At 46.8% G+C, this 17,500-nt stretch overlaps 1 protein-coding gene and 1 long non-coding RNA gene across 9 annotated transcripts in view; one reads left to right on the forward strand and one right to left on the reverse strand.

The window, feature by feature from the left end:
• The window catches only part of LOC147032489 (polypeptide N-acetylgalactosaminyltransferase 14-like), a 157,209-nt gene that overhangs the window by 2,457 nt on the left and 137,252 nt on the right, over positions 1-17,500 (reverse strand). The window lies entirely within an intron of this gene.
• Positions 6,500-17,500, forward strand: part of LOC147032490 (uncharacterized) — a 24,654-nt gene continuing 13,653 nt past the window's right edge. The window contains exons 1-2 of the long non-coding RNA XR_015055184.1: positions 6,500-12,898; positions 15,377-15,506. This is a non-coding gene — a long non-coding RNA (uncharacterized LOC147032490). The remainder of the gene's footprint in view (positions 12,899-15,376; positions 15,507-17,500) is intronic.

The following is a 17,500-nucleotide window of genomic DNA, read 5'->3' on the forward strand; positions in this document are numbered from 1 at the left end:
GTTATTATTTGTCATGTCATCATTGAAAGGTAGCAAAAATGTCTGAGAAAAATGAAATGCAAAAAGGGACTTTACCTGAGGAGGGGAAGCAGTTGACAGTTGGTGAGATACGACTTGTGTAACAAAACAATGATCTTGGTTTGCAAAGATTTAAACCACAACAATGCATAGTACAACTTCAACGAGGATCAACAGGACAGGATAGTGGCAGGCTGGTTGGGATAAACTGGTATAAAGGAGAAAGCAGGCTTTTGTGAAAGTACTGCCAGGCAGAATCAATATCAGGTGATATATGGCGATGGTAGCCCAACCCTTTTATGAGAGGGCAGATTGCATTCCCTGCCAATTGGCCTGTTTGAATATCCGTATTCTGCATCATTGAGGTTTCTCCCTTACAATAACCAGAGATATGGTTTTTCGGAGAGCCAAAAGGGCAGAAAAGGAACAGGAGATTTTGGATGGAAACGTCGTCATTATTCGTTCCAATGGCAGAAATTTGGGTTGGGAGGTTTGCAGATGGAGTCAGACCCACAGAGTAGCAGAAGGCCTTTGCTGCAATTCCCTGGCTGGTTTTTGCACAGCTCACACCAACCCAGCTGGCAAGGCAACAGTTGAAATTAACACAGATGAGGAACAGAGTTGGGGTGAATGATGGTTACACGTTGATCCATTCAGTTAAAGGAAAGAGGGTATCTTGAGTTTACGGGCTTATGGAAAAGCGAAGCAGGCTACACAATGCCCAGGTTGGTTTTGTAAAATGAAACATTTCTGTTATGTGAAATATATGCAAGTGAGTTAGTTTGGAGAAAATAATTTCGAGAAAATATATGTTCACGCCTATTAATGTTTCTGCAGGAATGACTTGATGGACAATGACACACAGAGTTTTCAAGGTTCCAGTCAGTACCTTTTCTTCCTGCTCACCATTGTGATGCTTTTCATTTTTGATAATGGAAGAAATTTCAAAGGAGGCATATTCAATGCTACAGTATGTTAAACGACAGCAGATGTACTATGGTAAAGGAAGGTAAATTTTGTAAAAGAGAGACAGAGACTGAAGAGTCGATAATTATGAAACTTCCAACTGATCCCATTGTTAAAATTTGTATTCCCAAGCAGATCCTCTGCACATGGAACGTTTCCTCTTTAAGTGTCAATAAATTCTATTTTGGAGGTGATGCTCCAAAAGGGTTGTTGCTGCAAAAGTTGGCATGGCACAGAGCTTAAAGGAGATGTACTGTACCTTCATTGTTTGCTTCACTATTTTGGGAAATTAGCATCGTTTTTATAGGAGTTGACCTTGTTATCAAATGTGTTAACGATTGAGAGAGCGTGCGTAACATGGCAGTTTGTGTGCAATGGAGTGATGGAAAGATGCATTGCAAGACCATCTATCATGTTCTGTCATGTTAATGATTGCTTTCTTTTCCACACACTACTTCAAACTAAATTTTTTTTTCTTTAATGGCCACAATTATACCCACGTTCTTGTGGGGTCGACGAAGAAAGTTTTTTTTGCCCAAGTTTCACAACCAGCTGGCCTTGCCTGTTGGTTGATGATGTGGGTTTGTGAAGGATTTTGCAATTTAGGTCTGAGTGCCTTTGAAAGCTCACCAACTCTTCACGAAGGACACCGTGGGATGACAGTTTATAGCTGGGCCAAGATTCAAACTGAAAGAAGGCAGCTCAGAGTGGAGTGTAAAACCAACAGACTGTACTGCTAGCCTAAACCATATAATATTGTTCCGGAAATGAGAATTTCTATATTTTGTTGTGACATGTTGCTTTGATTCATTTGAATGGTGATGTAATTATTGTTGATTTGGATTTAAAATCTGGAGCATGCGTATTTTTTGGCGAGGGTATTGCATTTGGGTCCATCTGTTACTTGCAAAATCGAAAATTTTTCAAGTATATTGGTCAGTCGATTTTGTTATTCTGTCTGTCTGTTTGTGTGTTTATCGCCAATAGGTCACAATTTTAAACCGATCTTCACGAAACTTCACCACATGGTAGAGTTTGACATAAAAAAGAAGCCAATTGTTTTAGAGTTCAAAAGGTCAACATCGGCCAAAGGTCAACAACTTCGATGAGATTTCTAAAATCCTCAATTTTCATCTGATTGATTTGAAATTTGAAGAGGATATATATACATATATATATATATATATATATATATATATATATATATATATATATATATATATATATATATATATATATATATATACACAGTAATCCCCCGTTTCTCGCGGGGGTTACGTTCCAAACCCTCCCGTGGTGAGTGAAAATCCGCGATGAATGGACGCCTCCACAAAACACATTTTAATCTCAATTAAACACATAAAGAAAACATTTGAAGCATAAAAATGCTAACTGTAAACTCAGTAACGTTGCAAAAACATTGTGATGGGCAGTTGCTGGCATTGTTTCTTCATTATGGTGAGGAGAGTTTTATAGGTTTCTATTGTGCCATCAATAGCGTTCTTGAATTGCAACGCCCGAACCATAGAGGGATCCCATGCTTCAGCCATCCCCTGCAATTCTTTGGCCGTTTTCGCCATTGTTGCTAAGCGTTCAAGTGATCGGCCTTCGTCGTCGTGCTCCTGCGATGGATCAGATTGTTCCTCCTCCTCCTCGCATGCAGACTTCGTAAGCGCAGCCAAATCCTCGTCCGTTAATGGGTCAGAGTTGGTTTCGATGAGGTCATTCACTTCGTCGTGCGTCATGTCGTTGAATCCTCCTCCTAGAATCTTTGCCAGCTTGACCGCCTTATCGATTGCCGAATGGTGAATTTCGTCTGGAGAAAAGGCCTTGTATTCGTGGACGCATTCTGGCCACAGCTTCTTCCAACAGGCGTTTAAGGTTTCTTTTTTCATTTCTTGTAGAGCCTTCTGAATTATTTGGAGACAGGTTGCTATCGTGAAATCACGCCAATACGCCCTCAGAGAAAAATTGTTGTCGGAATCCATGGCCTCCACGAGGTGCTGCAGGGCGTTGCGAATGTAAAGCGCTGATGTTGGCTTCGTCCTTCTTGATGTAGCGTATGGTCGATTCATTCAAACCGCAATGGCGCCCAACCGCGGCAAACGTTTTTCCTTTGGGCGGCATCGTAGGGCTTGGAGACAAAAACGTAGAAATTTCCTTTGGGCGGCATCGTAGGGCTTGGAGAAAAAAACGTAGAAAATATCTGTGTCGTTCACAAGCGAAACACTCAAGACAGCAAGAGTGCTCCTCGTGGGCAGCAGCCAATCAGCGCCAAGGAGAAATGAATAGCGCACTCTCTGTCTTTGTCTCGTGTGTTGTGTCGACAGACATACAATTTTTTTTTTTGCTTTATTATGAAGATACTTTCGAGCGCCAAGCGTTATAATTTATTGCTTAAATAATTAATATTTTATATATTATTACTGCGATGTACCGGGGGAATCCGCAGAAAAAATTAGTTACGTTCCAAGGGAAAACACGCGATGAACCGGGAGCGCGATAGGTGAACCGCGATGAAGCGGGGGTTGACTGTGTGTATATATATATATATATATATATATATATATATATATATATATATATATATATATATATATATATATATATATATATATATATATATATATATATATATATATATATATATATATATATATAGTTGCGAATTCGCGCCCGCCGGCGTGCGATCGGCCGCTCGACTCGAATGGCGGCCGCCTCGCCCACCGGGGCGGACAATTCTGTCGTGACCCTCTCGGAACAACGCCAGGAGCTAGTCACGGGTGGGGGTTTAACCCCACCACGATCGTGCCAATTGCCCACCCGTGCAGGATAGGGTTGCTCGCCAAATTCGATCTACCTAAGTACCTGCGCGGATGGTCGACCGGGCGATCGTACCTCGCCGCAGGCCGACTCCGGACACAAACCGCTTAAGCGGTCCGTTCCGTGCTACAGTGATAACCGAGCGGTGTTATCGTCGGCCTCGACGGTTCCGATTAATTATCGGGCGTATTAAGCCCACTACGAACCCTTTACGTGAAGCAGGATGGAGGGTCAATTAAAAGGAAGGAGACGAAGCGAAACGGTCACAGTTCAACATGCAAGCACTTTATGTACATGACACACGGAGAGCACACATATACAGCCAAACAGTCAAAATGCACACATATCAACCCAAACAAAAGCAACAATGCAGAGCTACAACCGAATAAGACCGACACACGGAAACACTTACACAGTACTACTTTACAAGACACGGTGCCACCAGATCCATACAAAAACCCTGAAAAGAAAATGGTGACTTCCCTTTGGGTCGTCGAGTGCCTCTCCCACGTCAGTCGACGTGATCGCGACTCCGTGCCCTGGCAGGGTAGGCGAGTCCTCTCCGGCGTGCCTCGCGCCGGCACGTGTTGGCGTGTTTCCGGAGTTTCCGGCGCTATCCCAGCGCGGATAGAAGGGGGGGGGGGGAAACGTTGTTGCTCGAGGTCGCGGTGTGGGGAATGGCAGACGCTCTGTCCCACCAGCGGGGTCTCGGGACCGCCCCACAAAAGACCAGGCCAGCGGCCACCAACAAGAGAAGAGGACGAGCGAGCCGGAAGACAGGAAGAGAGCAAGAGCAACAACAGCGCTCCTTCCGTGTCCGACTTTAATAGCCCAGGGCTCCGCCCTTCACTCCGCCCCCATTTTCGGCTCCACTCTCCTTCGAGAGGGTTCTCGAAGAGGGGCATTCCCTCACCCCGACCGCCTCACGCTGGTCATCCACCAATCGGCGGCGAGCTGCCCCTCCCTCACACCAAGCGCGGAGAAGAATGGCGCGAAAAACCCACCAGCATCGTTGGCAGTTTTCGTCTGTTTTACCTTCGGATCCCTGAGTGCGACATTCATGGTATTCGTGTCCCCAAAATAAATAACCTGAGGGCTGAGTAACTCACTAAACAAACCCACTCATACGGACGACTTAAATAAAATTGCCGGCGCTAGACAGACATGCCGGGGGCACACTCATATGTACAGTACATCTTAACCTTAACTTACAAATTTTACACTAAACCATGGCCCAGGATCAATGGACTCTGCAGGAAAAAGAAGAAGAGTCAACCGAGAACCTGCGCACGGGTCGCCACTGCAAGCCCGTGTTGTAGCTGCCAACAGGACAGTTCTTGCAGCTTGCAAACTGTTGCCTTGATCCTGGTGCACATGGCAATGAACAAGGGGGGAGGGGGGGTCAAAGCAAAATTGAACGGGGCTGGTGAACATGGACAGTGGGCATGGCATGGCAAAGGCATCAGGCAAACAAAGCCGGCAGAACAGGGCCGCTGCAGGCGAACACAGCCGGCAGACGAACTGGCCGGCACAGGGCTTGAAGCACAGCAGCTGCAGACGATCCAGCCGGTACAGGCCTCGCAGCAACACAACAGCCAGCCGATGAAGTTGGCTGGCACAGGCCTTGAAGCAACACAGCCAGCAGATGAAGCTGGCCAGCCTTTGCCTTTCAGTGGAGGTTGGTAGAGGGAGTGCGGTGGTGCTGGCCACTCGGAAGGCGGGCTCGGACCTGCCTACTGTCTCCCTCCCACCTATCGCCTTTGCCTGTCACTGTCTATACCCACTCCCTTAATTTGGAAAACCCAATTTAGCCCAACTTATTTTTTTGTTGTTTTTATTTTTACTTCCCCACTATAAATCGTCCCCTCGCCCCCTCTACTGTCCTGGTTCGGCTAACCTATCATCCCCTAGCCTACTCCCAACCCCTACGTTCCCTTCCCGGAGGGGAACAAGGGAGAGCTAGCGTCCTGTGTCGAGGCCCAACGAAGCCTCAGGATGGCCTCCCCAGACTTCAGCGATCTAACCCAAAGTGGGTCCAGCGGCCCACAACGAGAGCGAAGGGATGGATAGTGCGGAGGGGTACATCTCCTAATCTACCCTAACCATTATCTCTTAAACTACCCCGGGGCTTTCAACAAGCGCCTCGCGCTTAAACTATTGGTTCTAACAACCCAGATTCCCGTCGCCTGTGTTGGTGTCCTCACAATTTCGGGCCTCGCCCCCAATTTTCTTTCCATGCCCTCAGACGGTCTCGTGGCTGGGACGCATGGCTCCCCTTGGCAGGCACTACCCTCTGCCGATTCTCCAGCTATGGCACCCCCGGGCACTACACTGCCTCCAAGCCTACCAGCTCCCTAAACACCGGGGAGTTCCCTCCCTGGCGACTCCCCTGAAACGCTCACGTGGCAGGCTGGCTTCCCGGGCCCCTTTCCGAGGGTCACCCATGCCCACAACACTGCCCACGCCCCGGGCCCCCGCACCATGCGGGCGCACCCGTGCCCACTATGCTATCCCGGCCCCCCATGGGCCCTTGGCCTACTACGGCCGACTCGCCTGGTGCCCGGGGTACCCACTCAGCGATACTCACCTTTCGCAGCCACGATCCCAGCCCGTCAACAGGGCTCCTGCACCCCTCCAAATGGGTATCGAGCCTACACTCCCACCAACAGCAAAACGACTTCCATTTTTCAATTTAACTAACCCAGCTAACTCACTTTACACTGACCTGGGGTCCCTTGGGCGGGAGTCACTCCTCCCCCCTATCACTCATCGCACCATGCATTCCCCATTCGCTCCATTCACACAGACCCGCTGGCCTCACTCACTCACCAAGCACATGTTTCCACTCAACACACCAACTCTTCAACACACACACACCGCTGAACTCTGCCATCCTGCTGCCTACATCCCCGAACTAACTCGTGCTCCCACGTCGTCCCTTATACTCTAGCACGTTCTATTTAACACTACGTAGCTAAGCTACGTCTCCGCTACACATCCAAGGTCTGTCTCTATCTCCAAATCATCGAAAATAATTTCCCCTCCTAAATCTGGCTACAATCCCTTGACCGAATCCATTCCACGGGCCCCATGAGGACTTACCCCTGCCCCTTGAAGCCAGTCTAGCTCACCTAACCTTTCCCCCTAGCTAGTTCCATCCTGTGCCCAGGCCAAGTGGATCATCCACCCCTTGCCCAGGAATCCTGTTCACCCGAAAGCGAGGCTTGCTGTTTTTTTTTTTTTCCTTTCGCTCAGCACCAGCGCGGAAACTCGAAACCTGCGCACCAGCACGGCAATTCACAGCCGCGCACCTCTGGCGTGACGTCATGGCAGCTGTTCGCGTCCCTCGTCCCTCTTGGACAGTACCATCTGGCAGGGATTCACCCTCTTGCCGGATTCCAACCATACACGCAGCCATGACGTCACTCGGCGCATAAAAAAAAACACAAGCCTCACGTCTCGAGGGGTTCCCCACGCGAACACATGTGCTCTGCCCGTTGGAGCTTAACACACACGCCCGCGTGGAGAACCCGTCCGGTCGAAATCCGAAATCCTGCCTCAACTTTGTCCATCCGTGGGATCGGCAAATCCACCGCTGGCGTTTCCGGACCGGGCTTCACTCCCGCAAGCGCGCACGTGGCTGCCTCGTGCGTTGCACAGCACGGACTGCGCGCTCGCTGCTGGGTGAACCCGGCGCAGTGCTCAAAACATCTACGGCCGCCACTCGGCTTTTTCCCCTCTGTCGCCGTTGTCGTCGCCATTCCAGCCACACACTTCTGCGTGTTACCACGCTCACACTCCACTCCATCAAACTCGCATCGGGAGACGCGGCTGCGTGCTCCCGCATGCCCACCGTCATCTCCCTTACACACAGCGACCTTACACACGCTGTTTCCCTCACACTCGGCCGCTCACTCACTCGTACCGTTTCCCTTGCACACACCATACCACGCACTCACCTGCGGTGCCTCATCCACACACGGCGTGCTGGGAAGCACGCATCCTGGCACACTCGCCACCACACCACTCACACGCGGGGTCGCTTCCATCCACGGGGGGGGGGCGCACTCACACCTTGCACCACACACACAGGGCCAACCACACTGGGGATTTGTGCCGCCCCAAGGGTTTCCGGGGCCTCTATACCCCAAGCTCTCCGTGCACCTGTCCACAGCACCCGTCCCCTCAACTTCGCGAAGCACGACCGAACCCACCTGGTCGTGACTCGCTTCAAGGGAGCATAGCGGCTCCCTCTGTTCCCGAAGGAGGCTATCCAACTGCTCGCACCGGGTCCCTACACGTTCTGCGAGCTCACCCCCATTATCCTCCACTACCTCCGTCTGTGTGTGTGCGTCTTCAATCCCATCCAATTCACCCTCTATCTCCCGTGTCTCTATTATTTCCGTCTTTTGCCTTGTTATCTCCCTTGTCTCAACTATTTCTTTTCTCCTTTCCGTCGTCACCTCGTGTCTATTAGTCTCTGCTTATTTTTGGCGTCTTTCCCTTATCTTTACGTAGGTCAACCTTGCTTTCTCCTTAAGTCGCTCCCATCCTTCCCTCTGTTTCACTCCTTGCTCTTTCACGATTTCCACGTACCTCATCCTCGCTTTCCGTCTTAATTGTTCTTTTCTCTACCTCTCAATTCCTTTCACCTCGTCTCTTATCTCTCTCGTGCTCGTCTCCGTCACCTTAATTAGTTTTTCCCTCTCGGTCACTGTTTCTTTCTCTGTCACTACCCTTGCCCAAAATGTCTCCCAAATTAGTTTGTCCTCACCTGCCTCCACTGCGGGCCTGACAGCCGTTGCACTCCCCCCCAGCTCGTTCGTTCCAGCACGTGGCATCGCCATTTTGAGCTCCCCGGTTATTGCCTTCATGCCCGCCTGCAGGCTTCGGCCCATGTTCTGCGTCTCACCCCGCATTTTTTTCCATTTCTTCTTTCATTCCGTTCTTTATCTGTTGTAAATTAGCATTCATTTGATTATTCATCCTGCACACATTTGTTTTTATTTCATGCGTGCTTGTATCCATCTTCGCATTCATGCCTTTTATTTCGTTTTTCATTTCATTTGTGTTTGTATCCATCTGCTTGTTCACTCCATCTATTTTGCTTCCCATTTGTTGCATCTTCCCCCTCATTGCTTTTGTGATCATTTCCATCATTTGTGTGATGACTAATAGCGAAAGCAGGACCGATCCGCCACCATCGGTCTCGGTTTCGCTGGAAGCCGGGGAGGGGATTTGACGGAGGTGGGGAGGGGGGGTGTCATACCCCGCGGCCTCTGCCGCACCCATTTCGGGCCCTGAGTTTGGTTGGGGGGGTAATTGTTCCTGTATCACCAACATTTCCTGCTCGGGGTTTCCATCCTGGGCCATGGATTCTACACATTCCACATCCATTTCTAATAGCCCCGGCTCCCGCTCGCCTTGAGACTCCATCTTATTTCTCGTAAGGGGTTAATTTAAATTGCTCGTAATTTGGAGGGAATCGGGGGTCGCTCCACCCACCCCTGAGCCGATTCCCCGTGAATTGAGCTTGGAGGCGGGAGGGATTCGAATCCCACTCCTGACACCAGTGTTGCGAATTAGCGCCCGCCGGCGTGCGATCGGCCGCTCGACTCGAATGGCGGCCGCCTCGCCCACCGGAACGGACAATTCTGTCGTGACCCTCTCGGACCAACGCCGGGAGCTAGTCACGGGTGGGGGTTTAACCCCACCACGACCGTGCCAATTGCCCACCCGCGCAGGATAGGGTTGCTTGCCAAATTCGATCTACCTAAGTACCTGCGCGGATGGTCGACCGTCGATCGTACCTCGCCGCAGGCCGACTCCGGACACGAACCGCTTAAGCGGTCCGTTCCGTGCTACAGTGATAACCGAGCGGTGTTATCGTCGGCCTCGACGGTTCCGATTAATTATCGGGCGTATTAAGCCCACTACGAACCCTTTACGTGAAGCAGGATGGAGGGTCAATTAAAAGGAAGGAAACGAAGCGAAACGGGCACAGTTCAACATGCAAGCACTTTATTTACACGACACACGGAGAGCACACATATACAGCCAAACAGTCAAAATGCACATATATCAATCCAAACAAAAGCAACAATGCAGAGCTACAACCGAATAAGACCGACACACGGAAACACTTACACAGTTCTACTTTACAAGACACGGCGCCACAAGATCCATACAAAAATCCCGAAAAGAAAATGGTGACTTCCTTTTGGGCAGTCGAGTCCCTCTCCCACGTCCGTCGACGTGATCGCGCCTGGCCGCGACTCCGTGCCCTGGCGGGGTAGGCGAGTCCTCTCCGGCGTGCCTCGCGCCGGCACGTGTTGGCCGCTCGACGCCACGGACGGAGTTTCCGGCACTATCCCAGCGCGGATAGAAGGGGGGGGAGGGAAACGTTGTTGCTCGAGGTCGTGGTGTGGGGAATGGCAGACGCTCCGTCCCGCCAGCGGGGTCTCGGGACCGCCCTACAAAAGACCAGGACAGCGTCCACCAGGAAGAGAAGAGGACGAGTGAGCCAGAAGAAAGGAAGAGAGCAAGAGCAACAACAGCGCTCCTTCCGTGTCCTACTTTTTATCCCCCGGGGCTCCGCCCTTCACTCCGCCCCCGTTTTCGGCTCCACCCTCCTTCGAGAGGATTCTCGAAGAGGGGCGTTCCCTCACCCCGACCATCTCACGCTGGTCATCCACCAATCGGCGGCGAGCTGCCCCTCCCCCTTCTCCTCCCTCACACCAAGCGCGGAGAAGAATGGCGCGAAAAACCCACCCAGCATCGTTGGCAGTTTTCGTCCGTTTTAAATAAAAGATAGGGAAAGAAAAACGACTTGCTCAAAGCGTCGCAGCCCGGATGGATCACATAAATTCCCTCTGGACAACGGATTTGGGCTAACTACACATGTACTTAAGAGATATCTCACCTACGGGACCTGAATGGTAGTTTGTGAATTTCCACAGCCGTAACAATATCTTAGGTCCACGTAGGCCAAATAGTCAATTTTCATCCGATGCACATGAAATTTGAAGAGGAGTTACATATTTGGTCATTTAATTCAGCCACCAATGATTTTTGAGGTCAAATTTGTTTTATGGATTTTGCAAGTGTCGTGCGTGCTCTGTACGACGTTGTGTTCTTGTTTGTCTGTTTGTTTATCCGCACAGAACTTTAATCTTTTTCTCCGCAACTGCTTGTCGGATTGAGACAAAATTGTCAACATAGGTGCGACTACTCATGTAGAATATTGTTTGGATAATTATGATGTCAGATATCACGTGGTGTGGCAGGCATCTTGAAAAATGGAAAAACTTTGGTCCTTTATCTCTTAAACTGCACCATAGAAAAAAATTGAAACTTGGCACACGGCAAGTACTCCTCATGGGGAATAAGTGATTTTTTTTTTGCCTTCGTTATCGGTGCCTTCGTTATGACGTCATTGCATATGAAGAACGCTACATCTGATCACTATGAAAATTTTTGAGGGTCATCGAGAGATAAAATGGGTCCACAGAAAATTTTTTTGATGACCTCATCGGTCATGTGATTTGGCAGCCACATTGTTTTTTAATAAAAAAAAACCTTCAACAATCTTCTCTGAAGTGACTGAACAGATCAAGGCAAAACTTTCCAAGTATAACTGCTGACCCATGAGGTACAAAAGGATCACACATGATATCATAAGGTCACATGGTTTGGTAGCCATATTGGATTTACCCAAAAACCTATAAAAATCTTCTTCAGAACGGCTGGACAGATTGAGCGGAAACTTCACACAAATGTTCCCCAAGCCTTGTGTGTACAAGTTTGTTGAGGAATCGGTGAAAGGTCACATGATTTGGCAGCCATATTGGATTGAAGAAAAATATTAAATAATGTTTTCTCTGGAACTGCTTAAACAATCAATATGAAACTTCAAAATTATGATCTCGTCATCGGGAATACCAGTTTTAAATTTCAACTTGATCGGACACTTAGTCTGGTCGCCAGATTTATTTAATCTTTCTGATCTGGGTTCTTTTTAATTGTATTTTGATTTATTTTGGGTTCTAACAGCTGGTATTACTTCTTGAACTCCAGATTCACTCAAAAGCGTTAAATGTTGCGAGGTGACCTGAAAAGATGAGTTTCTTAAGGAACGCATTAGACCTTGGGTTGTTTGGGTTGGGCAGAAGTAGAACAGGGCAGTACAGTAAAAGCAAGGCCAGACATAACCTTGCATTAAATTGAGAATCTACTGACCATCTGCCAGTCGATTGGACTTGGCTTCTCCAAGAAGGGCCTGTGCAAGAGAAGAAAAAGTGTTGGAAAAGACTGGACCACATTTCCTGAGGATTGGAGCACTAATGCCGTCAGGACCAATTTGTGGAAGACATTTGAGCTGGCTCGGAAACCACTCCACGATGACGGGGCAGAAGTCCACACGCTGAAAGGAATAATCCAGAAAGGGTGGATACAGTAAGGGATGGATTTTGGACTTTGACTTTTTAATTGAAGATATTGTTATTTTGCAATGTTCAGCAGGACTCCTTCCCTAAGGAAGAAAGAAAGGAATGAATTAAATTAGAATGTGTACCAGACACTGACTGGCTCTTACCAGCCTTTTAAGGATAGTGAGAGGCTGGAGAATTTGGATCACAGATGAACCTGATTGCCTGATGTTGGGTCCTGGCTCTTGGTATGACAGATACACAATGGTTCCGAGCTTTGCAGAGAGAGACTGCAGGTTGCCATCAGATGGGTTTTCCTGCACGCGGAGAATTGATGGTGTCGATGTTTTCGATTATCACACGATACATTCCGAATTTTGCACACACCTTATAATCTTTGACATTTTGGTTTTTTAACATCCAATGAACATGATGTTGATATATTGTGTATATATTTTTAATGTATATATTGTGTCTGTTCCACAGGGACTGAGTGGAAAATGTTGATAAAGAGCTTGAAGGAGTTCAAAAAGACATCCACCAGCCAAAATATTCTTGTTTATGAAGGAAACGAGGGTTGCGGAAAGAGTTCCATCCTGGGACATATTTCCAACATTTTAGAGAAAAAGACCAAGAAGAAGAAAAAAAAAATACAAGAATCACAGGTGTGTTTAACAGATAATTAGCCTGTCATTGAAATCACAACAGGACCTTGTGGATGTGAGATCATTGATTATGCCATAATGGGTTCCGGGTGCCTTAATGTGTGCTGCTGGTTCGAGAACTAATCCCGACATCTCATTAAAGCAGTTTCCCAGACCAGATCCATCATATTACACTGTTTATTTCCTTTAAAACGTTGCTGGTCATGTTATTGTCCAATTTTCCATGTCAAACCAAATTAAGTTGCATTGAATTGTCGAATTTGTGTCCTTGATAAAGTCGGGCCTACTCGCCTGGGGCTTGGATTGTGGGCATGTTGCTTCTGTTTCTGCTTCGATCCCTCAGCTTGATCTTTCCCCCATTCTCGCTCAGAAAAATACAAAGAACAAAAGCTCTTCTTCACTCCAAAAAAACCCAAACACGAACTCAATCTGCCGTGCATGGTTCTTCCTTCATTCTCCATCCCTTTTCTTTTCGACATCCCCATGCTGAATCTTAATTTAGTAAAATGTTTCTTCGTAACATTTTAAAAACGCTTAAAATGCATTTTAATATGCCTCTCTCCTGACTACTCCTTCAAGAATAACCTAAGCATTCTTCTTCTTCATCATGTCTTCCTCTTCTTTTTCACAAAGCTTATTTCTCAAAAACTTTTCACTCCAAAATGCTGAGTTCATCCACCCTCCTCTCGTACCTGCAGCTCCACTTTCCTCAGTTCCTGAAATGGAAAACATTTTCTCCACTTCTCCCTTGAAGTCTCTCTCTTGGTCACTGGTTTGGGAATCCTGAGAAGTCACTTTTGCAGAAGTTGTGTACACAGGACAATCAACTCCCCTTCACATCCATTAATGGAGTAAAAGTCCCTCCATGTCAGTACCCTCCCCTCATCTGCTCCCCCTTTCATCTGCCTGCTCACATTGCCCCCTCTCACTTTCCCTTACACCCATCCCCCTCTCTGTTCTCCCTCTGCCATGCACCCTTCCAGCTACCCCCCTCACCCCATAATCTCCCAGCTTCCCCCCACCCCATCCCTCTCCTTGCTCCTTTCAACATTCCTGCACCTTGCCAGAAGCTCCTCCTCCCCTGTCCCTAAGGATCTCAAAAATCCAAGGCCTCCACTCGAACCTGACAGTTCTCTCAATCCAGGCCACTGCAAATAAACCAGACATCATCTCTTTAACAGAATCCGCACTCACACAGGATGTCACTAATTACTTCATGTCTCTATCCTGGCGATTGTCTCCGTCAGTTTGATTGACCCTAATCCTGTCCTGGTGGCGGAGTCGCACTGTACATCAATAACTCCATGCCTCACTATCTGTATACTGCTCTCACACATCCCAAACCCCAGGACTACCTCGGGCTGTGACTTTACCTTCATTCTCACCTCTTGTTTGTCTGTGTTGTACCATGTATGTTGTACCATGCCCCCATCAGTGACAACTCCATTTACATCTCTCTTTCAGACAACCTGGACAAACTTTTAACCACTCGTATCAACTCTCTTCCTCATATGTGGTGATTTCAATTGACACCAATGGATGGCTCTGCTCTCTCACCAACGGATGGAGGTTCTCAATGTCCATCATGAAATCAGGGCGCTCTCTCCAGACATATCTCAAGCATTCAATACAGTCTGGCACCCCACCCTGCTCTCCAAACCTTATGCATATGGCATCCAAGGCCAACTCCACACATGGCTTACTGACTTCCGCTATTCTCATAACCAATGGGATGCTTTCATCTTTTCTCCTTGTCAAGGCTGGTGGGCCACAAATCATTGTTCTGAGCCCTGTCCTATTCCAAATCTTCTTCAACGATATCTCTGATTCTGTGGAAAATCCTCTTTCTTTCTACTGGTGGCTTTTTCTTGGCCAAACCACATGACTAAGTTGGCCTCCAAAGCCAGTCACCGATGGGTTCAGTTGTGCATAGCCCTTCCTTGGCACGCCAGAGCTCTGATCCACCAACATGGCTTTCATCGACAGCTTCCTGGAGTTCGACTCACCCCCTTGAGTTGGCACCCCTGCGTCGTACCTTGTTCAGCTTGACGTCGTGGAAAGCAAGCCTTCAAGATCATTGGTCGGTCATGTCTCTGTCTTCCACCGCATCTTTTCTGGTCTTGTACCCTCTGCTCCTGTTATTTGTCCACCCCCAGGTTCTGCAGGAGGCACAAGGTCTGCCAGCAACTCTTTTAATTTGTATATTTAAAGGTGCTAATTAGTCAATTTACAAAATACTTTTGTCCATTCTTCTAGAATGTGTTTGATTTAACCATTTCTTGCTGAGGAAACCATTTAGTTCTTGCAGATGCATTTAACTCTGCTGTGACTATATAATCAAAGCCTGTGTTGTTTGTTTGTCCTTATGTCCTTCTGATGGAAGTGATACTTGTACAGTCTCCTCCACTAGCCTCATATATTAAATTAAAGTTATGTTCCCAGTTGTTGTGTTGCTATCCTTCTCTTTGGATGAAACAGGATTGTGTCTCTGGAACTCGGTGACAACGAAGAATGTACAATAAAGAAAATGTATGACATGCTGCCGAAAAGAGAAGCAGAATGCCATTCCTGTGAGCTGATTGATATCTGCAATGCTTTCCATGCCAAGGTGAGGTTCAAACTCTTTGATATCACCCTTAATTTGACCCTATTTGTTATCACAGCACTGACATTTGAGAAACACATGATTGTATGCAGAACGTTTGGCAAAAAATATTGCAAATAAACTTTTTTATGCAAAACAATTAGAAAAGTTTGAATTGGAGTGAGAACAGATGTGAAGCAAATAATATATGTTTGGAGTAATTGTCCAGCATGTTCTAAGCTCTAAGACTATCAGAAGTTGAAAATTCCATATCAGAGACAAATGAGAATGGAGGTTTGAAAAGTGGAGAAAGTTTGGGATAAAACACAGGTAAGTCGTTACTATGCTGATGGTTGCTTCTGAAATTACATCGCTTCAGACAACCAACCACTCGTCCCACACTATTCTCTCAACAACAACCCCCAACCACTTTCTTTTCCATAGTTTCCTTTACTCACTCTCGTCGATCCCAAACAAAGACAAGATGCTTCACCCGGTCTTAGCACTCAATGTTGTCCTCACTATATTTTCTTTTCTCACTTTTATTAGGTCATCTCAACTGAGATGACCTAATAAAGCCGGACCAAATGTCCGTACGTCCGTCAACAATTTTTCTTTCCGATCTTGATGAAACTTAGTCTGTGGGTAGAGGTCGATGAGTGTTGCACAACGATATAACTTTTGTCCGGGTTCAAGGTCAGGGACGAGGTCACGAGGTCACGTCAGTTATAAAAATCGCCATTTTCAAAACCTATCTAGTCTGCCATTCTACAAGATATTTGGCAACTGTTTATTGATTATGATAGTAAAAAATATTATCTTGTATCTAACCGGACAGATTTTTGAATTTCCTTCCCGTTTGATCGTCACGTGATCTGGAAGATGGCCAAAAACGCCGATGCGATTTGCAAAGAAGGAAGGAAGGAGAAATGAAATATAAATATAAAACACATTTTAGCCTTTTATATTTATACATTTTCCGCCGAAGGTGCAAAAGTTTCAAAACCCGAAATGTAAACGTTGGCATTTATTTTCAAAATATAATTTCGTGCGCGCGCGCCAAAATGCCGAGTTATCTTAAACCAAACTGCGCAGTAGAACTGCGCATTAGTCCGGTCATGGCGTCTGAGCAGTGGCCAGCGTGGTTCAGATTGACTGTGGTTTCTGGGGCGAAGGTGATTGTTAAGAAGTATGTCGGCGGTATAAATTCGAGTGACTGTATTGGTGATTTAATCACGCAACATCTTGACAACGAATATTCTGGCCGAAAGATTGCATCAATTCAGTGCATCAGCAGGGATAATTCGCAGGCTCCTCTGGATCGTGCCCATATCTAACATAATCACCGGCGGACATAGGGCTGCAGGCTGTGGGGCGAGGCTACGGATCCCGGATGAGGGGATAAGTGATACATTATGCTACATGCTTCGGGCTTTCTGATTAATATATCAATGAGTACATTCCATAATTAATGAATTAATAATTAATGAATCTGGCATACAAAATGTTTTTTCATACCTGACATGTTACTTTGTGCAGTGTCACGAAACTTCTGTGGAATCAATAATTAATGAATTTTCTAGCTCTAACGATTTTTCAAATCTCAATATCTCTATAAATACTTGACCAATTTTCATTCTGAAAGTTGCATTATAATCAGTGAAGAATAATCTACAGGATTATCATAATCTCTGAGAGCTAAGCCTATTTTTTCGTTTTTTTTTTTCTGCAACCGGAAGTGAAATGTCCCCAGAGAGTGGATGGACCGGAAAACCACGTATTGCACTTACTGGTGATTCTGATGTGTTAATCCTGGTACTAAATGAACAATACATATTTATTAATTATGTCATTAGTAGTATTATCCTAGTGTATCTCTGTGAACTATTTCAATCTAAACGGTTAGTTTTGACTGTTTCGCGGTTACCTGAACTGAACATTGAGAACTTGTGGTATTATAGAGATGACAGTCACCCCCACACGGGGGTAATTTTTGCTTTAAAAATTTCAATTTCCTT

The sequence above is a fragment of the Eptatretus burgeri genome, chromosome 2 (assembly GCF_056783735.1).
Source record: "Eptatretus burgeri isolate ZD-2024b chromosome 2, Ebu_testis_v1, whole genome shotgun sequence".
Lineage (NCBI taxonomy): Eukaryota > Metazoa > Chordata > Myxini > Myxiniformes > Myxinidae > Eptatretus > Eptatretus burgeri.